The sequence below is a fragment of the Bufo bufo genome, chromosome 6, assembly GCF_905171765.1.
Source record: "Bufo bufo chromosome 6, aBufBuf1.1, whole genome shotgun sequence".
Taxonomy (NCBI): domain Eukaryota; kingdom Metazoa; phylum Chordata; class Amphibia; order Anura; family Bufonidae; genus Bufo; species Bufo bufo.
The window spans coordinates 51204357-51229809 of record NC_053394.1 but is presented as its reverse complement, the minus strand read 5'-3'; the positions used below and the strand labels follow the sequence as shown (position 1 = coordinate 51229809).

Here is a 25453-nt window from a genome sequence, read left to right as displayed (position 1 = left end):
GGTTCCAAGCTGTCAAGTGTGTGAATCCAGTATGCTTCCCTCTTTTTTAACAGTTTAATTCTGTCGCCTCCCCTCCTACTAGGTGTGATCTGTTCAATTACTTGGTATTTGAGTTGCGAAAGATTGTGGCCTGCTGATTCAAAGTGTGCTGGTACCGGGAGTAGTAAATTTTTGCGTCTAATATTGGATTTGTGCTGGCAAACCCGATCGCGTATTTTCTGGGTTGTTTCCCCCACGTATATCTTCCCACAGGGACATTTTAATAAGTAGACGACAAAATTAGTTTCACATGTAAAGAAACCGCGGATCGGGAAGCTTTTGCCTGACTGTGGGTGATGAAATTGAGGTCCTTTTAGTACATTCGAGCACTGGGTGCAATGTATGCAGGGGAAGGTTCCTATCTTTTGTTTTTGCATGAATGTTTGTCTCAGGGTAGTCTTGGCCGGGCCAATGTCAGCCTTCACAATTAGGTCCCGTAGATTCTTGGGACGGCGTGTACAAGGTAATATTGGATTTTTAAATTCGTTGATATCTGGATAGGCTTTTTGTAAAAGGGGCCAGTGGTTCCTAATGCTGTTGATTATTTTGTTAACACTCGGGTGAAAAGTGTGAACGAACGGTATCCTATTGGCTATTCCTGTCTGTTTTTTTGATTTGGGTTTGGATGTTTCATGGAGAAGATGTTGTGGATAACCGCGTGCTAGGAATCGTTGTTTCATTTCGGTGATTCTGGTTTCTTGAAGTGGGGCTGTTTTAACTATACGGCGTATCCGTTCGAATTGAGAATGTGGGAGTGACTTTTTGGTGTTTAAGGAGTGAAAACTGGAGAAGTGTAATAGGCTATTGCGATCTGTTGATTTTCTGTATAGATCTGTGGTAAGGGAACCGGTAGGAAGTTTGGTGACCATGGTATCAAGAAAGTTAATGGAATCAGAGTGGTAGTGTATAGTGAATTGTAATTCTGGGTATATAGAATTAAGGAATGTGTGGAATTCCAGTAAGGAGTCCAATGGGCCATCCCATATGCAAAAAATATCGTCAATGTAACGTTTCCATATTTGTACTTGTGTGAAAAGTGGATGTGGGTAAACGTGGGTTTCTTCAAAATCTGCCATGTACGAATTTGCATAGGGGGGCGCCACATTGGACCCCATAGCGGTACCCTGTTGTTGTAAATAGTAAGTATCTTGGAACAGGAAAAAATTATTCAATAGGACGAGCTCAAGTAGGTCCATGTAGAAGTCAGTTAAACTAGGTTGTATGTCCTGTGAAGAGAGTAGTCTACGAGCTGCTTGTAGGCCTTTTGAGTGTTGGATGGATGTATATAGGCTTACTACGTCCCATGTGACTAAAAGGGTGTTTGTGGATACTGGGGGTAGGTTGTGAAGTAAAGTTAAGAAGGAGGATGTGTCAAGCAGGAATGATTTAGTGCTTCTAATGATGGGGGTGAGGACTTTTTCCAGTAGAATGGACAGGGGTGAGAGAACCGAGTCAGTAGAGGCCACTATTGGTCGGCCTGGAGGATTCAAGAGATCCTTGTGTACCTTCGGTAGTATATAAATGACTGGCATAGTTGGATTAGATTTGGATAGAAAGGTCACTATCGACTCGTCAATAACTCCTTGTCCAAGGTAGTGTTGTAGGACTGTTTGTATTTTTTCTGACACTGATTTAGTGGGATCTTTTGTTAATTTGATGTATACGGATTGATCACTTAGTTGGCGATTGATTTCATCTATATATTTATGTTTGTCCATGACGACCAAGGCCCCTCCCTTGTCAGCTGGTTTGAGGACAAGGTCTTTCTTCTGTATGAGAGTTGAAAGAGCTTGTCTCTCTGTGTTATCTAGGTTGTGCATAAATTTATATTTGCCCATGGTTAAGTTTTTCCTGAATAGGGACATGTCACGTTGGATAAGGGTGATGAAGGTCTCAATGGCAGGTTGAGTTTTGGGGGGTGTGAAATGACTTTTGTTGCGTAGACCAAGGTCACGGATGGATATCCCTGATTTAGGCAAGGGGTCTCCTCTGTTGGTATCAATAGGATTACCGGAGAAATGGACCTTAAGTCTAATGTTCCTAAATAGTCTCTGTAGATCTATATCAAGTTGGAAGGTATCCAATTGATTAGATGGACAGTAAGAGAGCCCCTTTTCCAATAGGGACAACTCTGCCGGCCCAAGTGTGTGTGAGGATATGTTAATCACTAATGATTGTACCTGTGATCTTGTGGTGATGCCGGAATTTCCTCGTGTTGTGGTATTGGTTCCTCCTCTTTGGCCTCTTCTGCCCTGGGATCGCTGTTGTCGGTTGTCCGATCTGTATTGGAAATTAGTGTCGCCACTTGAACCTGACTGTGCTGAGTCCCTGGATGATGATCGTCGGTTGGCATAGTTGGGTCGGTTGTTGGTGACATCTGACCATCTGTAGACTCGGTTGTGTCTGTAGTCTTCAGTATCCCTGAAGAATTTGTTCCTCTTTGTTGTCTCCACTTCTTTGCGTTGCTGTGCCAGGGATGTCGTTAATTTCTCCTTGAGTTGATTGTAGTCTTCTGGTGTTATGATATCTTGTAGTTGTTCTTCAATTGCATGAATTTCTGTTTTGGTTGTGCTGATAGCGTTATGTAGATATGCGCAACACTAACATCACAAGCGAGGCTTGAGATGCATCGGCACAGACACACCGGATCTCATCCAGAAACAGGAACGAGGCGCGACACGCACTGGAATTGAGTGCGCATGCGCCATCCCCTTTACCACCGGACGCGCTCTCTTAAATAAGGGCGCGCGTCCGACTACACCAGAGGCGCATCCCAGACAGTGCAATTGCACATCCACACAGACGCCTGTATCCTGGATATCTACCCCAAAGCGGCAGAAGGTAGGACATCATTCAATTGCATAATGCCAACAGTGTATATTAGTTTAGTATCTAATGACAATGTAATCCTTCCTGGATACCCAGCCACATATCTATGCATTTTCATTATCTCTTTTCCTGCCCTGCACGCTCTCTCTCTCTTTCCCCCCCTTCCCCCTCCCAAATCCCTTTTATCTATCCATGGATTTGCGGCCAACTGTTCTCACCCCCAGTGGTTTTATACACCAGCGTTCTATCCTCAATATAGGGACATTTTACTTTGATTTAAGCTCCACCTAGACCATTTTTTCCACTCCTGTTGCGTTGCTGATACCCATGGACTTTTCAGCACTTTATGGACTTCTGTTTAGTTGAACATTATATACCTTAACATGCTCCCAATGATGATGGATTTGAATTACAATACCTGCACCGATGATATGTCCGTCCACGGACTGACAGGAGGACATGACCACAGAACCCTCTGGACCTTGATTATTGCCCAATACCTGTGTGTCCTACTCCATGTCACTTGCCTTGGCACACTTTATAAATATGTACATACAAGATGTGATCGCATTATTTATTTCATTTTTCTTTCTTTCCTTTTTTGCTGTAGTCTGATGAAGGCCAATATAGGGCCGAAACGTCATGAATTGTAAACAGCCGCACGTGTCTATTAAAAGATTCCTTTTTTGCAACGCTATTGCTGGAGTTCTTATATTATTATTCTTGGTATCTAGGGATGAACTTCGTTTGAATACTGTATTAGAATGTATTGGCTCCAATGAGCCGAAGTTATTACTTCGCGAAGTCTCAAGAGACTTTGCATAATAACTTCATAAATTAATTTCTACTGTAAAAAACAAAAACAAAAAAAACAAAACATTTTCCGAACTCGGGTTTGGTTCCAAGGTACCGAGTTCGGGAAATGGTAATAACTTTGGCTCACAGGAGCCAATACATTCTAATACTGTAGGGAGCGCTCACTCCGTACAGTATTCAAAGTATTATGTGAATCGACTTCGGATGTTTCATCCGAAGTCGATTCGCTCATCCCTATTAGTATCCCAGTGATCAGGGGCTGTCACCTCTCCCGACATGTCTTTTAGGCACTACTTGCATTCCCAGTGTAATAACAATTCTGGAGCGTCTGTTCTTATGACTATTTGATGTGCCATTCTTTGATTATTCCTCCTAGAATTTCTAAACAAAGGTTCCAGATGGGTGTTACCCCATCTGTCCAATCAGTCTTGCCATGGCCACATTGTGTAGGGACACATTCCCAGCTGGTAACACCCATCTGGACCATCACTGCAAACTGGTAGCAATTCATTAATAACTTCTAGCAGGAATAATAAAGGAATGGCACAACATAGAGTCATAAGAATAGATGCTCCAAATTTGTTACGACACGGGGAATGCAAGCAGTTACTAAAACAGATAGGTCAGGAGAGGAGACAGCTCCTCTTTAACTTCCCAAGGGGGAAAATCCTTTCACACGCGAAAAAATGTAAATGTTGCCGTTGGCCATATTTTTTTTTTTTCAAATTATTTTCTCGCCCAACCCATCAGGTTTTGCCTCGCAGAGAAAGGATGGAGCTCCTCCTAGAAGTTGTTGGGAGTCACATTCCTGCAGCGCGGATCCTATGAATATTTCAGATTCCTGGCAACAAGCATGAAATCCCAGTGAAAAGCGTTTTCCAAGCGATCTACTCACAGACGGTTCGTCAACCAGAAGGAATCTAAGCTGACAGCCCCTGACCTCACCTCGCAGCTCACAACACCAAAGGACACGCTCCCCGCGCTCCATCAGTCCCTCCAAGGACTTCAGTCCTCCTCGGCTGGCAAGAAAACAGGACATGTTTTGGAGCAATGTCATTTACAGAAAGCCATTACCTGTGGGATATGGGAATAATACTATAATCCGATTTAATTTGCCTCCTTTCATCAGTTAACTAGCCCTGCTGCTACTTAATAGGCACCGTTCGACTTAATTAAATGTCTCCCAGCAAGGACTGAACAGCGGAGCGACGGAGACATTGTAAAACTGGGTAAACCGACGCCAATTACCCTGATGTGAAGGAAAATAGGAATGCAGAGAGACGTACGCACCAGCAGCTAAACAGGACAAGGTAGCAGTTTCTGTGCAGATGTAGCAGAGCCCAATGTGATATTTATCATTATCCACAAATCAACAGGATTAGGCCTCACGCACATGACCGTATCCGTTTTGCCCGCGAAACATGGATGAGTGACGTCTGTTTTGTGTTGTTTTTTTTTGTTTTTGTTTTTTGCTGACTAATTGACTTCAATGGGTCCGTATTTTGTGGCCAAGAATAGGATATGTTCTATCCTTTTGTGGAATGGACATACGGCTGACATCGGTCGTGTTGGCGGTTTTTTTGTTTTTGTTTTTTGCTTACTCGGAAATAAAATGGGTTTGAGTGCAATGCGCAAAAAGAAAAAAAAAAGAAAAGGATCGGATACAAAATGCGGTAGTGTACATGAGCTCTTTTTTGTGGTTTAAAAGTTACGCTCACTTCTGCAGTCTGTTTTCTTGCTGTAATGAACAAGCCCTGTGTAGTCCGATCCTGCAGTCGTACTCCCTCAGGCTGCAGCTCCACATATGCACGTGGTACGTAGAAAGCACAGAAAATCCACAGCGTAAGGGCTCCTGAACATGTGCCTGTATTGCAGCCCATAAACAGCAGGTCCGCAATATACGGGCACTGGCCGTGTGCACACCGTATCACGGATGCAGACCTATTCACTTCAATGGACCCGTAATCCGGATGATACAGTGCGGTGCGGAACAGAGGCACGGATTGAAAGCTCTATGGATTGGTTCAGTGGGTTTTCTGTCTGTTTCTCCGCACTGTAAAAAAGTAGCGCGTGCGCTACTTTTTTGCGGTGCGGACCATTGTCTGCGGATCACGGACCCCATTCAAGTGAACAGAGCTTAGCCCCGCCCAGGCCATTGATACTAGTCGTGACGTCACTGGGCCTGCGGTAAACAGCAAGAAGGCCGCGGCACTACTGCCAGCGCCGCTGCCTTCTCAAACAGCTGATCAGCGGGGGTCCCGGGCGTCGGACCCCCGCCGATCAGATGCTGTATGATCTATCCAGAGGATCATCAGTTTAAAAAAACTGCAGAACTCCTTTAATCATTTTCAGCTTTACCTGCTAATAACTCCCACAAATGTGTGCTACTTTTCTATTCTGCAGCCTCTCCTCACAGGGTTGTCACGCGCAGCCGTCTCCTCTGTATTATAAGCAAGAGATCGGAGAGCACAGCCCCGAGTGCCGGGGAGAGCACTGGGAGGAGGAGCACAGCCCCGAGTGCCGGGGAGAGCACTGGGAGGAGGAGCACAGCCCCGAGTGCCGGGGAGAGCACTGGGAGGAGGAGCACAGCCCCGAGTGCCGGGGAGAGCACTGGGAGGAGGAGCACAGCCCCGAGTGCCGGGGAGAGCACTGGGAGGAGGAGCACAGCCCCGAGTGCCGGGGAGAGCACTGGGAGGAGGAGCACAGCCCCGAGTGCCGGGGAGAGCACTGGGAGGAGGAGCACAGCCCCGAGTGCCGGGGAGAGCACTGGGAGGAGGAGCACAGCCCCGAGTGCCGGGGAGAGCACTGGGAGGAGGAGCACAGCCCCGAGTGCCGGGGAGAGCACTGGGAGGAGGAGCACAGCCCCGAGTGCCGGGGAGAGCACTGGGAGGAGGAGCACAGCCCCGAGTGCCGGGGAGAGCACTGGGAGGAGGAGCACAGCCCCGAGTGCCGGGGAGAGCACTGGGAGGAGGAGCACAGCCCCGAGTGCCTGGGCTCAGGCACAAACTGGAGGGGGAAGGGCTGCTGTAGATGCTGCTTTCTCCTGAATGACAGCATTAGCCCAAGCAACAAAGGAGAAATAGAGTCAGGAATAATCTTTTTTTTACTGAACATATTGCTGTCGTTCTGGTATTGTCTGAAAGCTTGGAATGTACCAAACCAGATATGAGCAGCTAAAGCAACCCCCCCCCCGTCAGTGTGGAGGAGAATGAGGGAGCAGCTGCAGAGCTGACAGGTGACTATTAAGAAGCTAAAACAAATGCTTACTGATTTCATGTAATGCAGGGCTTGTCTGTGGTTACCTGTATGTGAGAGGATACACGCTGCTCTGGGGTGGTGGGGGAGGTTATCTGCATTCTGATTGGCCCTGCTAGTTCATGTGAGGAGAGCAAGGGCTTATGGGAAGTGAGGGAAATACAGGATGGCCTCAAGGACAGGGCAAACATCACCACAGGAAATGCAGCAGAGGCCATCTTAGGAAGATGCTGAAATAGAGGCACTGAGAAATAGGGTTGCAAAGGGCTGAATACAGACATCAGAAAAGTAAAATGAACTGAAAAATAAAGCTTCATAATTATCTTCCCTTCAGCATCACACGTTAGGAATTTAATTTATGGTAGTGAAATGGCAGTTACCTTTAAGTAACACATGCAGAGTTTGGTGAGAGCACTGGGAGGAGGAGCACAGCCCCGAACTGAGCGAAAATCACATGTCCCCTAAGGCTGCCTGCACACAATGAAGATTACCTGCAGTTTTTTTGGCGGACAAACCGCAGCATAAGCAAATTGTGTTCCTCAGTGCACATGCACAGTCTGTGTGGCTGGCGCTGACGGATGCAGCCCTTTTTAACTTGAATGGGTCCACGATCCCTTCACACCGCAAAAAAAATGTTCCATTTTATATTTTTTTGCTTTGCAGAGGCATTTACCGAAATCCCACGGAAGCGCTCCATAGTGTTTCCGTGGCCTTCCACTCCATGCCTCTGCATCGTATCTTCTGGATTGCGCACCCATTCAAGTGAATGGGTTCACAGAAGGTGTGCACACGGCTGGTGCCTGTATATTGCAGACCCGCTGTTTGAGGGCCACAACATGGGCGTGAGCAGCACACGTTCATGTGCATGAGCCCTAATAATTAGATTCTTTTTAAAGGGTACTTGTCATCATGAAAATGCAGTGTCTTCTGCAGGCAGCATGTTATAGAGCAGGAGGAGCTGAGCAGACTGATGTATCCTTTTGTTAGAATAGATTCAGTATAACTTGTGTTTTATTCACTTAAAGGGGACGGGGGCCCTGTACCCCCTGAAATGAAGGGAACAGCTGGTTGGACATGTGTCCTGCAGCTCCATTAATTTCTATGGGAATTCCAAAGATAGCCGAGTACTGTACTCAGAGCTGCTAATCATAAAGAGACAGCATATCCTAGTATCCTAGAAATAGATGATCCTTTAGGCAGAGTTCAAACGTGACTGAAAATCCTGAGCAAAAAACCGCTGCGGTTTTTGGTGCTGTTCCGCAGCAAAAAAAAGCACCAAATCCCATTTACTACAGGTATAGAAAAGCCAGCAGATTTCACACTCTGCATTGCAAAGAGGGAAAGCCACTGTATAAATTGACATGCTGTGGATTTCTTTTTCCGCTGCGTTTTTTTTTTTGAATTCTCATCCACTTTGCTGGTACTGAACAACGCTGCAAATTTGCCTTGCGCAAATACCCAGCTAATCATTCACGTGTGACCCCGGCCTAAATGGAAATAAATGGGAAAGATGCCTACCAACAATACAACTAGCGCCTCCTATCCAAACGATGAACGGAACGTGTATGCAACGTGGAGATGGAGAGCACATGCCTCTGGGGCCCAGCATCCAGTGCAGCCTGCGACTCTCCAGCTATTGTAAAACTACAATTCCACCATGCCCTGCTGTAGGCAGTCTTTGCATGCTGGGAGTTGTAGTTTTGCAACAGCTGGAGAGCGGCAGGTTGGCCATCCCTGCACTATGCGGTCAGTGACTAAACTGACACCGTCTCTCCACGTCCGGCAGGTCTCCCCCTGTCTCAAGAAACCTCCGGATCCTGGGAACTTGGAGAGTAGGAGTTATGCCCATGAGCATCACCTTGAAAGGGTCAATGTACCTAGGAGCGTCTGACCCAATACTCAGAATAAAAGAAGGCATTAAGTCAATGTCAGCGGATACTGAAGTCCGGGATAGGGACACACTCCCTGGTGCACATTCACTTCATATAGGAAAGTGGACGTCAGTTGCGTCTCCAGCCGCAGAGAGCAAAACAAACCCACCCTGTGGGGAAGCCAAGGAGCGGCCGCTACGTGTAATTACTCCAACAGCGCAGCTCTTGTGCTCCCGCAGGGCTCTGCGAGGGGGAGGAGGGCAAAACTTTCCAGCAATGACCTAAAGAGGAGCATTTCATTCCAGTGCTGGGGGGTGGGCTCCTTCTCCGAGAGCAATTCTACGAACAGACAGCGCTGGTTAATTATGGATATTCTCCTTGAAAAGTCACTTTTCTGTCATCATCAATTAACACAAACAGATTTAATCATGAATAATTTGAATTATTTTGCTATTTTCTTTGAAAACTCTTTTCTATCCCACTTTATATAAGAAGCGGGCGCTGATGTCACTCTCTCTCAGTCAGGCTTCATTTACACCAGCACATTTTGGTCCGCTCTGCTTTTTTTGAGGATCGCACATGGACCCATTCTGTGAGATAGAAGTAAATTTTCCTCATTTTAGGGGGGAAAAATTCCTTCCCGACTCCAATCAGACAGTCAGAATAATTCCCTGGATCAACGATCCCTCTCTATAGCCTGTAATATTATTACACTCCAGAAATACATCCAGGCCCCTCTTGAATTCCTTTATTGTACTCACCATCACCACCTCCTCAGGCAGAGAGTTCCATAGTCTCACTGCTCTTACCGTAAAGAATCCTCTTCTATGTTTGTGTACAAACCTTCTTTCCTCCAGACGCAGAGGATGTCCCCTCGTCACAGTCACAGTCCTGGGGATAAATAGATGATGGGAGAGATCTCTGTACTGACCCCTGATATATTTATACATAGTAATTAGATCTCCCCTCAGTCGTCTTTTTTCTAAAGTGAATAACCCTAATGTTGATAATCTTTCAGGGTACTGTAGCTGCCCCATTCCACTTATTACTTTAGTTGCCCTCCTCTGAACCCTCTCCAGCTCTGCTATGTCTGCCTTGTTCACAGGAGCCCAGAACTGTACACAGTACTCCATGTGTGGTCTGACTAATGATTTGGAAAGTGGCAGGACTATGTTCTTATCACGGGCATCTATGCCCCTTTTGATGCAACCCATTATCTTATTGGCCTTTGCAGCAGCTGCCTGACACTGGTTTTTACTGCTTAGTTTTCTGTTCACTAAAATTCCTAGGTCCTTTTCCATGTCAGTGTTACCCAGTGTTTTACCATTTAGTATGTAAGGGTGACTTGCATTATTCCTTCCCCTGTGCATAACATTACAGTTATCAGTGTTAAATCAGTTTTTTTCTGCTATTGCATTCAGCGTTTGCTTTTTTCCCCATCTGGATTGTATCCAAGTTTCAACCATTCTTAACGTTTTTGGGAAGTAAAACTGAAGAATAACAATCTATATCTCCCATCAAACATCAGTAAAAAATAAATTTTATCCGGATGCCTTCCGTTTTTCACGCAAGTCCAATTCACTTGAAAAAATGCATAATATAGAGCATGCTGAGATTTTCCCTTAAGGCCTCATGCACACGACCGTTGTGTGCATCCGTGGCCGTTGTACCGTTTTCCGTTTTTTTTCGCGGACCCATTAACTTTCAATGGGTCCGTGGAAAAATCGGAAAATGCACCGTTTTGCAGCCGAGACCGTGATCCGTGTATCCTGTCCGTCAAAAAAATATGACCTGTCCTATTTTTTTGACGGACAACGGTTCACGGACCCATTCAAGTCAATGGGTCCGTGAAAGAACACGGATGCACACAAGATTGGCATCCGTGTCCGTGATCCTTGGCCGTAGGTTACTTTCATGCAGACGGATCCGTCTGCATAAAAGCTTTTTCAGAGCTGAGTTTTCACTTCGTGAAAACTCAGATCCGACAGTATATTCTAACACAGAGGCGTTCCCATGGTGATGGGGACGCTTCAGGTTAGAATATACTAAAAGAACTGTGTACATGACTGCCCCCTGCTGCCTGGCAGGTGCTGCCAGGCAGCAGGGGGCAGGCCCCCCCCCTCCCTCCCCTGTAGTTAACTCGTTGGTGGCCAGTGGGCCCCCCCTCCCTCCCCTGTAGTTAACTCGTTGGTGGCCAGTGGGCCCCCCCTCCCTCCCCTGTAGTTAACTCGTTGGTGGCCAGTGGGCCCTCCCCCCTCCTCCTAATTAAAATCTCCCCCCCTATCGTTGGTGTCAGCGGAGAGTACCGATCGGAGTCCCAGTTTAATAGCTGGGGCTCCGATCGGTAACTATGGCAACCAGGACGCTACTGCAGTCCCGGTTTCCATGGTTACTTAGCAATTTGTAGAAGCATTATACTTACCTGCGAGGCTGCGATGTCTGTGTCCGGCCAGGAGCTCCTCCTACTGGTAAGTGACAGATCATTAAGCAATGCGCCGCACAGACCTGTCAGTCACTTACCAGTAGGAGGAGCTCCCGGCCGGAAGCAGACATCGCAGCTCGTAGGTAAGTATGATGCTTCTACAAATTGCTAAGTAACCATGGCAACCGGGACTGCAGTAGCGTCCTGGTTGCCATGGTTACCGATCGGAGCCCCAGCAATTAAACTGGGACTCCGATCGGTACTCTCTGCTGCCACCAATGATAGGGGGGGGGGGGGAGATTTTAATTAGGAGGGGGAGGGAGGGCCCACTGGCCACCAACGAGTTAACTACAGGGGAGGGAGGGGGGGCCGGCCGCACTGGACAACAAAGAGTTAACTACAGGGGAGGGAGGGGGGGCCCACTGGCCACCAACGAGTTAACTACAGGGGAGGGGGGGGGCGGCAGGACTGGACAACAAAGAGTTAACTACAGGGGAGGGGGGGGGGCAACTGGCCACCAATGAGTTAACTATAGGGGAGGGAGGAGGGCCGGCCGCACTGGACAACAAAGAGTTAACTACAGGGGGGGGCAGTCATGTACACAGTTCTTTTAGTATATTCTAACCTGAAGCGTCCCCATCACCATGGGAACGCCTCTGTGTTAGAATATACTGTCGGATTTGAGTTTCACGATCTAACTCATATCCGACAGTATATTCTAACATAGAGGCGTTCCCATGGTGATGTGGACGCTTCAAGTTAAAATATACCATCGGATTGGAGAAAACTCCGATCTGATGGTATAAAAGGGACTCCTGACTTTACATTGAAAGTCAATGGGGGACGGATCCGTTTGCAATTGCACCATATTGTGTCAACGTCAAACGGATCCGTCCCCATTGACTTGCATTGTAAGTCAGGACGGACCCGTTTGGCTCCGCACGGCCAGGCGGACACCAAAACGACTTTTTTTTCCATGTCCGTGGATCCTCCAAAAATCAAGGAAGACCCACGGACGAAAAAACGGTCACGGATCACGGACCCCGTTTTTGCGGACCGTAAAAAAAAACGGTCGTGTGCATGAGGCCTAACACTGAGATGATCAGTGCAATAAACGGGTCGGGAATCAGTCCGGATGCTCTCCATTCACAACATGCATCGCATCTGGACTGAAAACCCACTCATGTGAAAGAGGCCTTAGGCTGCGTTCACACGGGCGAGATTTCCGCGCGGGTGCAATGCGGTAGGTGAACGCATTGCACCCGCACTGAATCTGGACCCATTCATTTCAATGGGGCTGTTCAGATGAGCGATGATTTTCACGCATCACTTATGCGTTGCGTGAAAATCGCAGCATGCTCTATATTCTGCGTTTTTCACGCAACGCAGGCCCCATAGAAGTGAATGGGGTTGCGTGAAAATCGCATGCATCCGCAAGCAAGTGCGGATGCGGTGCGATTTTCACGCACGGTTGCTAGGTGACTGTCTATACACTATTATTTTCCCTTATAACATGGTTATAAGGGAAAATAATAGCATTCTGAATACAGAATGCATAGTAGGTGATCAGTTGAGGGTTAAAAAAAATAAAAAAATTAACTCACCTTCTCCGTTTGTTCGCGTAGTTCTCCCGGTCTTCAGTTCTTTAAAAAGATGAACTATGGGCTAAAGGACCTTTGATGACGTCAGATCACATGCTCCATCACCGTGGTGATGGACCCTGTGATTGGAGCATGTGATCTGACGTCACCAAAGGTCCTTTAGCCCATAGTTCATCTTTTTAAAGAACTGAAGACCGGGAGAACTACGCGAACAAACGGAGAAGGTGAGTTAATTTTTTTATTTTTTTTAACCCTCAACTGATCACCTACTATGCATTCTGTCATCAGAATGCTATTATTTTCCCTTATAACCATGTTATAAGGGAAAATAATTACATCTACACAACACCGAACCCAAACCTGAACTTCTGTGAAGAAGTTCGGGTCTGGGTACCACAGTCTGTTTTTTATCACGCGCGTGCAAAACACATTGCACCCGCGCGATAAAAACTGAACATCGGAACGCAATCGCAGTCAAAACTGACTGCAATTGCATTCCTACTCGCGCGGGTTTGCCGCAACACACCGGGACGCATCCGGAACTAATCCGGACACGCTCGTGTGAACCCAGCCTTATTCTGCATTTTCATTCTACTTTTGGAATATTTTTCTTCTCTTCCTAAAAGGACAAACTAATTTTAGCACAAAAAAATGCAAACAAGACAAATAGAATAGGCTGAAGATCCTGTCACTGGCACTAATTCAAGGGCATGGGCCTCCAGCAATTTTCTGAGCCAAATTCCATAAATAATAAGACTCAAGGTGTTTTTTAGGTTTATGGAAATACAGTTTTACCTTTTTATGACTGGAGGAATTTTGGGCCTTTTATTTCCCAACTGCTTTTTTTCTCTATTTTTGTGGGACAAAAAAAAAAGAACAGTCTTATAAGAGGTCATAGTTTCACTGCAAAGCAATAGGGTGAAATCCACTGCAAATCATGTGATCGCCAGGGGCCGGGTAACTGCAGGAGCTACTGGATCTCAGCAGACCCCTATCAGCTCTGCAGTCAGGTTATGGGAGGGAGACTGTATTATAACTGTGCCCCAATTCCCGCCAGAAGATCTTGTATGACATTATGGGGATAACAAAGTGTAAAATACAAATAAAATATTATAATAATAATAATAATAATAATAATAATAATAATAATAATAATAATAATAATAAAAATAATAGAATAAAATAAAAAACACCACCACAAGCCCACACTGTATCTTCTATCCCCGCCCCAGCATCTGTAAACTATACATCTCCTATATGAACCAGAAAGCAGACACAATTTTAAAAAGTATTTTAGTTGCGTTTTCTGCTACTTCAAGAACAAAAAATAAAGAGAAAATTTTTTTGGAAAACAGACTCGTTTTTTAGTATCCTGGGTATAAAAAAAAAATTAAAACTGAAAATATTGAAATAAAAAGTGACATAAATATAAAGTCCCATTAATTAGTGGGGGGGGGGAAATGAAACATTATTTAAATTACTTTCTGAAAAAAATGGTTTATGGCTTAAGCAAGTCTGCCTGGGCCCTCGTATACATTATACTTACTTGCTTCCCTGCACCCACGTTGCTCCGGATACCTGCACAGCCGCCGCTGCATCGCACGGGTAACGCTAGGGAGGCTTGTCCCCGTCGCGGACTGCGATTGGCTGCGCATGCACCAATTCCCAAAGGGAAGGCACACGTACGAGAACACATGGCCAGACGAGATTACATCACAAGCCTGGCCTTGTCACTCACAGCTGGGGAGCGGTGCTATAAATGATACAGGGCAGAGCTTTTGGATGTGACGAGGTGCAAGTGCGTTGCCCTCGTTGCACCAAAGAGCTCATTTGCATATCAGAATAGACATGATTTCTTTGCAATGGACACACAGATCTGAATGGGGGCAGAAACATTTGAATCGGCAGAACAGAAGGAACCAGACAGTGCTCTTCGTTTAATACTGGGGTATGTGCCTGGTCCCCAATGATCACGCGACCGGGGGTCCAGTGTTGCCCCATTTGGAGTCACATATTTACGCTGTCACTCTATTCTTCTCTATGTTGCAGCTCAGCTCTCTCAGATAGTCCCACGTGGAGGGAATGAGCAGCAGCATAAAAATGCACAACTGGGACTCCATCCAAACTGGGGAACACAGGACCCCCCCGTTCTCATGATGGAGGTGGTGGTCCCAGCGCTCAGTCCCCCGAAGATCGGATACATATCCTCTATCCTGTGGATAGGGGATACGTTTTGCTCGTGGGAAAAGCCCTCTATATCTGAGATTAGAACATGGCTCCTCCACAGATACTGATGGTGACAGCTGTTATTAGAACCCCTCCGCTCTCATGTGTCAGAGATGTGGGAAAAGTTAGAAATGTTGCAGACATCTCCAGACACTGCTGGGTGAGAGCAAAAATTATCTGCGGAGGGGGAGCTGGGTTGGAACAAAGAACTACTCCACCCATCAGTGCAGCACAGTAGTTTTGTTGTACAAAGTGTTTAAAAGATAAATGTAGCACCTCGGTGTGAAAGAGGAGGAGGGGGATACAGCTCGGCTGGTTCTTATCCCCCTTCCCAGTGATCGATGATATGAACTTTCCAGGCAGGAGGGAACCTGTCCAAATGAGCTAAGGGTCGACGAGTCCGGACGGTTTCATGCGGCTGTAATACTGGGGAATTTTACCATTTGTACTAGACCTGGACCCCCAACCCAGTGTGTGATCACTATTGCAATGCAGTGACCATTCAGCAGAGGCAACTATAAAACATGAAAACCACAAAAATAAAGAGACTTTACACGTCCCAATGTACGGGTATCGTCTGCCAACCACATGGGCAGTCAAGAACTGCTCAACACGCCATCTGTCAGCCATCGTCGGGTCGGAGGTTTCACTAAAGATCACATACCAGGATTGAAACTGCAGCCAAGAGCAGACTCACCATTAACTTTTGAGGAACTCTATATACATAGACAGACTGGGAATTGAATTTAGCCATGGGAAAAAAAAAAATATACACATATATATATGTGGCCCCATGTTCTAGGTGGGTCCAAATTGACAGAAGACAGGGCAACACAAGTAGAAGGGATAACAAAAGAAAGGCAGGGCCAGCAAAACTGTAGTGCAACACAAAATACTGCCCCAGCAGGACCAAACAGCACAGCACAAAGTACCGCCCCAGCAGGACCAAACAGCACAGCGCAGCACAAAGTACCGCCCCCACAGGACCAAACAGCACAAAGTACCGCCCCAGCAGGACCAAACAGCACAGTGCAGCACAACGTACCGCCCCAGCAGGACCAAACAGCACAGTGCAGCACAAAGTACCGCCCCAGCAGGACCAAACAGCACAAAGTACCGCCCCAGCAGGACCAAACAGCACAGCGCAGCACAAAGTACCGCCCCAGCAGGACCAAACAGCACAAAGTACCGCCCCAGCAGGACCAAACAGCACAGCGCAGCACAAAGTACCGCCCCAGCAGGACCAAACAGCACAGTGCAGCACAAAGTACCGCCCCAGCAGGACCAAACAGCACAAAGTACCGCCCCAGCAGGACCAAACAGCACAGTGCAGCACAAAGTACCGCCCCAGCAGGACCAAACAGCACAGCGCAGCACAAAGTACCGCCCCAGCAGGACCAAACAGCACAGCGCAGCACAAAGTACCGCCCCAGCAGGACCAAACAGCACAGCGCAGCACAAAGTACTGCCGCCTCCACTACAGTCCTAAGAACGGTGATACAGTTGAGTTCAGGGGGTCTATGGCCAGTCCGCCCATCTGTATAACCAATTAAATTTCAGACCGGAACGAGCACTGATTTACAGGACCTTTAACACAGGCTGATGCTAACTTTATGGGGCATGAACAATAGTTAGTATAATCATTCCCTTTTTACATAGGGGGAAGGGGATGTGCTGCCGGCAAACAATTTCTATGTTAAAGGGCTTTTCAGGGACACCAAAAAATCTTGATGAAGGCTGGGAATGATCTTGGATATAAAAAATAAGGCTTGGTGAGTAAGCCTTATTCCCTGCCGTTTGTTTCTGGCACTGAAGTGATGACATCATCCATAGCTCCATGTGCATGATGTAACCAATTATCAGGTACATCACTTTAGCAAGACCGATACTGCAAAGCTGACTTACAAGATTATCCCAGGTGACCACTAAGACTAGTGATTAGCAGCAGCAATAACATAAAGTAGTCAGTGACATCATAACTGCAGAGCCAGGAAAAAACAAAAAAAAGGCCATGTACAGTGGTACTTGAAAGTTTGTGAACCCTTCAGAATTTCTTATATTTCTGCATACATTTGACCCAAAAGTACATCACTGCAAAAACAAAGAACATTTCTGAGAACCTCAGAAGAAGAGTTGTTGATGCTCATCAGTTGTGTACAAATGGAGGAAATTCAAGACCATTATTACCCACCCCAGGAGTGGTCAACCAACAAAGATCACACCAAGAACAAGGCATCTAATAGTTCATGAGATTACAAAGGAACCCAAGATAACCTCTAAGCAACTAAAAGCCTTTCTCACATTAACTTGTTAATGTTCACGACTCCACCATCGGGGGGATGCTGAACAATTAGGCCTCTTTCACACGAGCGAGTTTTCCACGCGGGCGCAATGCGTAATGCAAACACATTGCACCCGCACTGAATCCGGACCCATTATTTCAATGGCTCTGTGTACATGCGCGTTGTTTTTCACGCATCACTTGTGCGTTGCATGAAAATTGCAGCATGCTCTATATTCTGCATTTTTCATGCAGCCCTGGCCCCATAGAAGTGAATGTGGTTGCGTGAGAAACGCATCGTATCCGCAAGCAAGTGCGGATGCGATGCGTTTTTCACTGGTGGTTGCTAAGAGATGTTGTTTGTAAACAGTCAGTTTTTTTATCACGTGAGTGAAAAACGCATCAATGCGCATTTCACCCGCGCAAAAATAACTGAACCACTGAACGCAAATGCAGACAAAACTGACTGAATTTGCTTGAAAAATGGTGTGAGTTTTCCTGAACGCACCCTGAAAGCATCCGGACCTAATCTGTATCGTTCGTGTGAAAGAGGCCTAATGGTGTGCATGGCAGGATTGCAAAAAGAAAGCTGCTGATCTCCAAAAAAAACATTGCTGCCCATCTGCAGTTTGCTAAAGATCACCTAGACAAGCCAGAAGGCTACTGGAAAAATATTTTGTGGACAGATAAGACAAAAATAGAACATTTTGGTTTAAATGAGAAGCATTATTTTTGGAGAAAGGAAAACACTGCATTCCAGCATAAAAACCTCATCCTATCTGTGACACACAGTGGTGGTAGTATCATAGCTTGGGGCTGTTTTGCTGCATCTGGGCCATCATTGATGAAACAATTATTTCTGAATTATATCAGCAAATTCTAAAAAAGGTAAAAAAAAAAAATCATGCTTCGATGCGCTCCTATACAGCGCAGGTCTAGGGCTTTTTGTTTCCAAACTAAGGCTACTTTTAAACTTGCGTTCGGGGTTCCGCTTGTGAGTTTAGTTTGAAGGGTCTCACAAGCGGCCCCGAACGCATCCGTCCAGCCCCAATGCATTCTGAGTGGATGCGGATCCGCTCAGAATGCATCAGTCTGGCTCCGCTTGGCCTCCGTTCCGCTCAGCAGGTGGACACCCGAACGCAGCTTGCAGCGTTCGGGTGTCCGCCTGGCCGTGCAGAGCCAAACGTATCCGTCCAGACTTACAATGTAAGTCAATGGGGACGGATCCGTTTGAAGTTGACACAATATGGTGCAATTTCAAACAGATCCGTCCCCCATTGACTTTCAATGCAAAGTCTGGACGGATCCGTCTGACTAACTTTCACACTTAGATTTTTTTCTGAAATATAATGCAGATGGATCAGTTCTGAACGGATACCATTGTTTGCATTATAGGAGCGGATCCGTCTGTGCAGACACCAGACGGATCCGCTCCGAACGCAAGTGTGAAAGTAGCCTTAGACTGCTAGGCAGAGGCTTCCGCCTAGCAGTGTTTCCATTTATGTCACAGGCACTAATGGGCGGCCTTAGCGCTGCCCAAGCCTGTTTTACCCAAGCCGGTGATGTCACCGGGAACACCGCCAGGCAGAAGCCTCTGCCTAGCAGAGACCCGGTACGTCATCGGATCTGCTGAAAAACCCTTGCCGTGCGCGATTTAGCACAAGGCAACGGTGAGCATCGGAGCACGAAATACTTCGATGCTCATCTCAGAGGGGCTGCCTGGGAGAAGTAGGGGATTCAGACCAATAGAAATGTTGTGGAAGGACCTGAAGCGAGTAGTTCATGGGAGGAAACTCAACAACATAGTAGAGCTGAAGCCGTTTTATATGGAGGAATGAGCTAAAGTTCTTTTAATAAATTTGGAGCATCTTACCAGAATAAGGGTTAATTACTCTTACCGGTAATTGGATTTTCCAATAGCCTCCCCAACGGCACTGACAGGAGGGTGCTCCCTGCCCCCAGGACAGGAAACACGGAAGCTCAAACTTTAAAAGGGCCTCCTCCCCTTACCTAATCAGTAAATAACAAAGTGCACGGTAGTGATGCAAGGACAAAATATTATTCCAACTGTGAATAAATCAAACAAACAATGAACATGAAATTAGAAATTGAAGAAAAAAAAAACATAAGGGGGGGGGGGGGGAACCCCCAGTGCCATTGGGGAGGCTATTGGAAAATCCAATTACCGGTAAGAGTAATTAACCCTTTTTCCCGGTGCCTACCCCAAAGGCACTGACAGGAGGAACAACAAAGGAGTTTAACTAGGTGGGATCACGGCAGAAAGAATTCTGCGGCCAAAAGATATAATTATGCATGACATTTAATTTATAATGGTTGAAAAAAAAAGTCATTGGATTTGCCCACACCGCTGCTTTACAGATTTGTTCAACCGAAATGGCCGCATTCTCTACCCAAGAGGTCGACACAGCCCACGTTGAATGGGCCTTGAGTTCCTTCGGAGGATCTAGGTCAGTGGTGGCGAACCTATGGCACGGGTGCCAGAGGGGGCACCAACGCCCTGGAAAAAGTCTAAGGTTAACCAAATATGCCGTACTAGTCTTTTCCTGCTATTCATCAGCTCAGGGCGCACTATGAACAGCACAGGCAGAGCACTGAATGCAGGCAGGCTAGTATAGCTAAATTATTAAATATATGGAAGATATACTATTGGATTGTAGTATTCAGGTATAGCACTAATGTGCATATGGGCCAGATAAGATATCAGAAATACATTTACTCAGCCTCTACAGTTGTGCCTGATTACAGGTATCACATATAGTAACCAACATATACATATAAAGTGCAAATATATCAAAGTGCATGGATAGCAAAAGCTAAGTAGTTAGTAAAGCCATAGACAAAGTACCTGTATAGTGCTCCAACAACCAACAAGGGTTGTTGGAGCACTATACAGGTACTTTGTCTATGGCTTTGCTAACTACTTAGCTTTTGCTATCCATGCACTTTGATATATTTGCACTTTGCACTTTATATGTATATGTTGGTTACTATATATGATACCTTTACTCAGCCTCTACAGTTGTGCCTGATTACATGTATTTCTGATATCTTATCTGGCCCATATGCACATTAGTGCTATATTTATATACCCATTGTCTGTATCCATTTGCCATCTAAGGTATTAGTTGTGCTCCGTGTCATTTTGTGTGCTCATTTTTCACCATCTACTGTTTGTTATTGTGATTTGTCTCATATGGAGACACTAATAAAATTTATATATTCATAATATTATTGAGTGCGAGCCCTATTTCTCTCTTTGGCGTACTACCATACGTGCTGGCTCTGCACGGGTACTCACTTTTGTGAGTCATTCATTATTGGTGCCTATTGTAGTATTCAGGTTAAATTGCCGTGTTGGCACTTTGCGATAAATAAGTGGGGTTTGGGTTGCAGTTTGGGCACTCTGTCTCTAAAAATGTTTGCCACCACTGATCTAGGTCCTTCTGAGCATAACAAAGATAAATTGTCTGTTTTATCCATCTCGCAATGGTGGCTTTAGGGCTCTTTTAAACGAGTGGATCCCATGCATGGAATCCGCTGCGTGAAAGAGAGCCAAGCCCCATTCCGGACAGCAGAGACACGGAGCATTAACATGATTGATAATGATCTTTGCCTCTCTGATTTTTTTTACTACAAAATTACAGTGCGATAAAACTGTCACTGTGATTTTGTAGTAAAAAGATCATAGAGGCACATAGCATTATCAATCATGTTAATGCTCCGTGCCTCTGCTGTCCGGAATGGGGCTTGGCTCTCCTTCACGCAGCGGATTCCACGCACGGGATCCGCTCGTGTGAAAGAGCTCTTACTGGCTGCCCGACCTTTGTTAGGCCGCTGAAACTGAAGGAGGAGGTGGTCCGATTTTCTATCCTCTCCTCAGATATTTAAGTAGGCAAGCACACATCTCACATCCAGGTTGTAAAGGGCCTTTCTAGATCTGTAAATGGTGACGGGCAGAATGATGGTAAAATGATCTCTTGAATACAGTGAAATCTGGATACTACCTTCGGGAGAAAGGATGGACAATGTCTTAAGATTATCCTGTCCTCCAGGATCCTAAGATAAGGAGGACAGCAAGAGAAGGCCTGTATTTCCCCCATCCTTCTTGCCGTTGTTATGGCCAGAAGGAAGGTGGTCTTTAAGGTCAGGAGTTTGAGAGAAAGGTCTTCAATCGGCTCAAACGGGGATTCCATCAGTACAGTAAGGACTAAATTCAAGTCCCAAGGTGGGATGGTAGAGTATAATCTGGGGAAATCCATGATTGCTCATTTGATGAATCGCCAGATTAGAGGATGATCTGATAAATTTGTGTCTAGAAAAACTGCTAAGGCGGAGATCTGAACTTTAAGAGTGGACGGCTTAAGCCCCTTGTTTAAACCTGCCTGCAGGAAGTCCAAAATGACAGGTATGTTGAGTAAGAGACTTTGCTGGGTCCCGTTACTAGAAAACAAAAGGAAAGCTTTCAACGTTCTGATGAGGTGATCTTCCTACTCTTTATAAAAGGTGGAGATTACAGGGTCAGAGAGACCTTTCTTCTTCAGATTTTGGCGTTCGATCTCCATGCTGTCAACTTTAGTTGAAAGACCCCGGATGGTGTACTGGCCCCTGTTGAAGAAGGCCTGGAAACACTGGAAGAGTCGAGGATATTCCTTGCGATAGTCTGAGTAAGAGGGGAATCCAGACCCTTTTGGGCCAACAGGGAGCAATCATGATGACCTGAGCGCCCTCTTCATCAGGGTTCTCGAAATCGGGCTGAATAGGGGGAACGCATATAACAGACCCTTTGGCCAAGGGCGAGATAGGACGTCCACTATCTCTGGACCGTTTAGGAGGGGGGGGGGGGGGGGGGGGGGGGGGGGACAGGGAACAAAATCTTTCTACTCTCCTGTTCACCCAACCTGCAAATAAATCCAGAACCGGAACACCCCACTTCTTGGTAATCTGAAGAAAATCATTGGCATGTAGAGTTAGAGTTTGACGGCTGAAAAAGTTGGCCACCATATTGCTGCTTCCTTTTAGATGTACAGCAGTTAGGGAGGATACTTGTTTCTCTACAAAAAGAAAGATATCCCTTGATGTTGCTGCCAGAGATCTGCTTCGGGTACCTCCTTGCCTGTTTAAATAAGAGACTGTCGTCGTATTGTCTGACAGGATTTTGATATGATAGAGAGAGGTTGAGTGTAGGGATAGAAGAACTTCGTAAACTGCTCTGAGCTCTCTTAGGTTTGAGGAGGCATTTAACATGGAATCGTCCCAGACTCCCTAAACCAGAGAGTATCTGTTGCCATCCCAAGACGCCAGAAGAAAGGCCTGCAGAATTCTGGTGTGGCTTTGTGCTCATCTGACAGCAGGGATTGAGGATCTCAGAATTCCCAGGAATTGTCATGACGTTTCTGATAGTAGCGGATCTTAGACTGCAAAACTGATTTATCTTCAGTTGAAGGGACAACTGCTTCTCTTCTGGGAGGAAGGACATTAGTAAACAAGAATCGAGAAGAACACCTAAAAAGATTCTTTGCTGAGCCAGAACGTTGGATTTTTTGATATTTATGATCCATCCCAGGTCTGTGAAGGTCTTTTGAACAAAGTCTAGATGTACTAGAAGCTGACTTTCTGATTCTGCTGCTATCAGGAAGTCGTCTAAGTACGAGTGTCACGGCCTTTGGTGTGCGCTGTGACACTTATGCCACGATTGCTGTTGCCTGTGGCAACGTGTTGCTGTTTCAGCATGCGGGGGCAGTATCACGGCCTTTGTGGTGTGTGCAGTGACATGGTTGCCTTGCATGTTGTTGCCTGCGGCAACGTGTAGCTTTTTATGCTGGTGTGTGCACTTCCCCTTTCAGTTGTTTCCTCCTCTGTCCGGTGCTAGAGGGGTTAACCACCTTGTTGGGCATGGTCACTAGGGGCTTCATCTTACCTGTGGCTAGAGGCCAGAGGCCAGGAGTCAGTGGTACTCCAGCCATGGTGTGTGTTGGAGTTATGCTCCTGGTCTTCATGTTTCATCTCCCAGAGTGAGGGCCTTCTAGTGTGACATTGAGTTCCCCAGCGATGTCTTCCCTCCCTTACATGTGTTGTATGTTTGGTGTGGGGTTATGATTTGGTGTGTTGTAATGTCTAGCTTGGTGTTCCATGTCTGGTATGTTTGGTGATATCTTCCAGCATGGTTGCTTGACTTCCCCTGTGTGTTGTGTCCTCCGAAAGGGGGTCCCATTGGTTTCCCGGAGGGGTGAACCACTAGCCTGTATGCAGTGCCGCCTGGGGCTGCCATGCACCTTGCAGCATGGGGGTCCTGGCGGAGTCTGGTGTGCTGGATACCTGTGCGAGTTGCTGGTATGGTGTCCTGTTTGGTGTTAGGGCTCCGGTACATATTCACGGGGTTCCAGTCGTGGTGGAAGCGGCAGGTAAGTGTGTTGTCTTGTTTTCTTACCTGCCGATTCTCTTGCTGCATATGGTCTCTTCCTTTCCCTGCTTCTAGGCCTTTGGAGACTCCTGTTCTTCCGTGTCCTGGAAGAACAGGGCGCCCCTCAGCTCCTTTGGGCCTCTGGTATCCAGGGTATGAGCCGTCCTACCATCCAGGTCTGCTCATACGGTGAGGAGTTAGGGCTAGGCATAAGGATGCATTAGGAGGTGACCTGCTCCTTTATCCTTGTGTACAGGCCTAGTTGCTTTCCTTATTCCCCAGTCATCGTACGGTGGGGGTTTTTCCCCACTCCCCACAGTGACAACGAGACAATAAGAACGCCCCGCAGATGAAGATTACTGGTTATCTCTGCAACTACATGAAAATTCTGAGAGCTGATGACAGGCCAAAGGGAAGCACTTGAAACTGAAAGTGACCTCTCAAATACTGCTATCCTTGAGACATTTTTGATAGTTTCTGAAAATAGGTACATGGTGGTATGCGTCCTGCAGATCTATTGTTGCAATGTAACAATGTTGAGGAAGCAGATTTATCGTTAATTTGATGGTCTCAATCTTGAATTTTTTATATTTGTAAGATGGGCCCTTGTTCAAACTCCTCCGGTTTATAATAAGCCTGAAAGATCCCCCTGGCTTTTTTTATTAGAAAGACTGGAGAGTAAAATCCTCGCTGTTGCTGGTTTTCCAGAACTGGTAGCAGGACCTCTTTTTGAATCAAGCTGTTTATTTCTGTCTCTAGGGATAACGGTTCCTTTTTCTTTGCCAAAGGTTTGTTGACGATAAAGTGGTCTGGTGGGTGTGTACTGAACTCTAGCATGAAACCCTTTTGAATGGCAGCTAGTATCCAAGGGGAGGCTCCTATATCTCTCCATTGTGGAACAAAATTTCTTAAAGGGATTCTGTCACCTACTTTTAGCATTTTAAGCTGTCACCATCGCTATGTTCACTAAAGTACCTTAATTCCAGCAGTCTTTTTACTTGATTTCGTTTTGTCCTTTTGATAAAAAAAGCGCTTTTTATGATATGCTAATGAGGGTCCAAGGTGCCCAGAGGGGCGTTTTTTCCCCCCTCTCCGGTGCCCAGTGATGCCCCCCTCCAGTGCCCAAGAACGCGTCCTGATCCTGAAATAACCTCCCACAGCCGGCAAACGGTTCCGCCCCCTCCCCACGTCATAGACTACCTTCTAGAAATGCTCCGTCCTTCTTCCTGTTGGCGGCCAGAAAACTTGCGCAGGCGCAGTACCGCCTGCGCGATCATCAACCTCCTCAGGGCAACAGCCTCAAAAGTCTCACTGGGCATGCGCCAAGCCCAGTGATGTAACCTGAGCGTTGTTGCCCTCAGGAGGTTGATTATTGCACAGGCGCAGGCCGCAGGCGGTACTGCGCCTGCGAGAGTTTTCTGGCCTCCGACAGGAAGAAGGACGGGGCATTTCTAGAAGGTAGACTATGACGTGGGGAGGGGGTGGAACCGTTTGCCGGGCTGTGGGAGGTTATTTCAGGATCAGGAGGCGTTCTTGGGCACTGCAGGAGGGCGTCACTGGGCACCGGAGAGGGAAAAAAAACGCCCCTCTGGGCACCTTGGACCCTCATTAGCATATCATAAAAAGCGCTTTTATATCAAAAGGACAAAACAAAATCAAGTAAAAAGAAGACTGCTGGAAATCAGGTACTTT

The 25453-nt window shown here is 46.4% G+C and overlaps 1 protein-coding gene across 3 annotated transcripts in view; it reads right to left on the bottom strand.

Annotated features, from left to right (window-relative positions):
* The window catches only part of CHST15 (carbohydrate sulfotransferase 15), a 97316-nt gene that overhangs the window by 39684 nt on the left and 32179 nt on the right, over nt 1-25453 (bottom strand). Inside the window, exon 1 of one of the 3 annotated variants that reach the window (XM_040436131.1) lies at nt 19239-19290. The exons of 1 other annotated variant lie outside the window; for it this stretch is intronic. The gene's annotated coding sequence lies outside the window, so the exon portion shown is untranslated. Of the gene's footprint in view, nt 1-9571; nt 9593-19238; nt 19291-25453 lie in introns of those variants that run through there. One more of the 3 variants, XM_040436132.1, reaches the window with a different exon arrangement.